Here is a 2571-nt window from a genome sequence, read left to right as displayed (position 1 = left end):
TCTTAGCAGCAAGCGCATTTTTGTGGGCGAGTGAGAGAAATGAATGAGGGGGGCCACGACTGCTCAAACTTTAGGGTTTTATTTTTTATTGGGCCCCGCCAATCTAGACGGAAATTTTCGTCTAGGTGGGTGGGTCTCATATTTTTAAAAAAATAAAAAGATATCCATCGAGTTTGGCAATCAAGACCGAATATTCCGTCTAGATTGTCTCAAACTAGACGAAATTTTTTCATCTAGTTGGAGACAAATTGGCTAGAAACATTTTCGTCTACTTTGATCCGTCTAGGATCTATATTTTTCTACTAGTGTATCATGATAAGAAGTTTGCCTTCAAACTCCGAAAAGTTGGGGCCGTAGAATAGAGTTGTTTAGTTTGTCTACAAAAGATCTTCTATTATTTTCAACAAAGGAAAAAGAGAAAGAGCATACAATCTACTCTTGAAACATTAACCTATGCTTTAAAAGGTTGCCAGTTTCTTTGTTCAGTTTATGTTATGTTTGTGTGTTAATATACTATATATTATTATATATAATATATATATATATATATATATATATATATATTATATCATACTATATATATATTTAATAGCCGACGATGAATTAATTTTTAATTGCCATTCATTGCACGATCAAGTATTTGCGTGCTAATTAAAAAGAAAAATGCACAAAACATAGAAATAGAGGTTGAATGATTAAAAAAGTTTAATAATTAGATTTTCCTACCGAGAACCCCTTTTTTTTTTTTCTAATGGCATTTAATACATTTTCGGGACCTCAGAAACGGGGTTTTCTATTTTCGTAACATGGCCAGTCTTTTCTATCGTCCATTTTTATAAAAGCCTAATTTAAGCGAACTAAGCTAAAGAAATGGAAAGGTTTACCTCTTTTAATTCCTGCGGTGCTGGTCATAGAAACCATGTTCCTTGAGTTTCCCATGCAGAGCCAAACAATCCCTTTAACTAGAACACTCTAACTAAACACTCACATCGCTGTCAACGTCCATAAGTCTTTTCAACTTTCTAGGGATAAATAGGACAGAACTTATTCACTTGCAAATTTTTTCCCCCTCATTGTACAATTCGCGTGCGCTACTTCTGTACAACCAATAGCAGCGCAACACGAGCACGATAATTTACAATCGCTAGTTTTCATCGCCCTGTTTGTTTTCTTACGCCGTCCTATCAGTCTCTAGAATTGAAGAAAGAGACCGACTAGTAATCAAGACCAATAATGGTGTGCTTGGACTTTGAAGGCACAGGGAGGATCCAGAGCAGATAAAGCTGTACTATTAGCATATAATAATCGAACAAATTCGATGGCCATTGCTAGCTGGTGACCGACATGCTACTTAAATATTCTGCTTGAAGCGTGTTGCATGTTGTATGAAGGGTTAATTGGGGATGTCTATTTTAAAAGGCAGTTTTAAGCCCTTTCACATTTTCAAGTAACTTCATCAGTCCATCCCAATATTTGTGAGGTAAGAGAGCTTAACTTACTTTTTACACCTGAATCTCTAATCATGCATCTTAATTCTTTATCTGTACATTACTGACTTCAATATCGCAGTTTTGGCCTGGAGTTAGCCGCACTTCTGATGTGTTTGCTCATGAACGTAGGCCATAAAACTGAGCCTCAAAACACTATGAGAAGCCAAGCTGACGCACCACACAAAAGTTGCATGTACCACAGTTACCTTTGTTTTTTTTTTTTTTGCCCACATTTAGTTTATAACTCATGAAAAAATGTGGTGTTACTTGCAAAGGATTAGACAACACACGCTATTAAAAAACCTGATCGCTATAAGCCACTACACATATTTGTATCATAAGGTACAAAACAGAATAAAAGTGGAAAAGGCCGAATAAAAGTGAATGAGATGAACTTACTCTTTAGTCCCAAGTTGCTTAGTTAATGAGAATAAAACCGTGCAGTTTAAATACTTGCGCTGAATTCACATTGTTGCAGATCTTGATGGGAATATAAATAGGCATATGTGCCTTTGATTGGCTCGGGAAAAAGAGTAGGATCAAGCTGCCTCCTATAAATTACATGAATTGGTAAGCAAAATAAGAAAAATGGAAAATAACACAAATATATGTCATAAATCTCAACACATGTATGTATCGCTAGGGGTGTCCAAACGGGTCGGCTCGGCCAGGCCCGGCTCTGAGGGCGTGCAGCCTGCTCGACCGCACAGGGCCCCCTAAATTTGGGGCCCCAAAAATTTTTCGTCTCAGTCTCGTGACCAGCCCATTCTCTCGCTTTCTGCTTCTCTCTCATCCCCCACCCAACCGAAAATTCGAAGGTGAAAAGGGTTTTTCTTCTCTCTCCTCCCTCCATCTCCCCTTTCAAAACCCTAGCTTCGTTTCCTCTTGCGGCGTCGGCGGTCATCTCAAGATCGGCTTCGGTGAGCTCTGACCCTTTCTCATTTCCAACCAAAACCCTAGTTCTTGCTTCTCATCTGGATCTTCCTCTTATTTCGATTTTTTTCTGATTTTTCCTAATTTTTTTCGAGTCGATTGCGAGTTTTTTAGGGTTTTGATGGTTTAGATGTGAAGTTTGCGTGAT

Source organism: Asparagus officinalis, chromosome 9 (assembly GCF_001876935.1).
Source record: "Asparagus officinalis chromosome 9, Aspof.V1, whole genome shotgun sequence".
NCBI classification, from domain to species: domain Eukaryota; kingdom Viridiplantae; phylum Streptophyta; class Magnoliopsida; order Asparagales; family Asparagaceae; genus Asparagus; species Asparagus officinalis.
Note: the sequence above shows the minus strand (reverse complement) of the source record.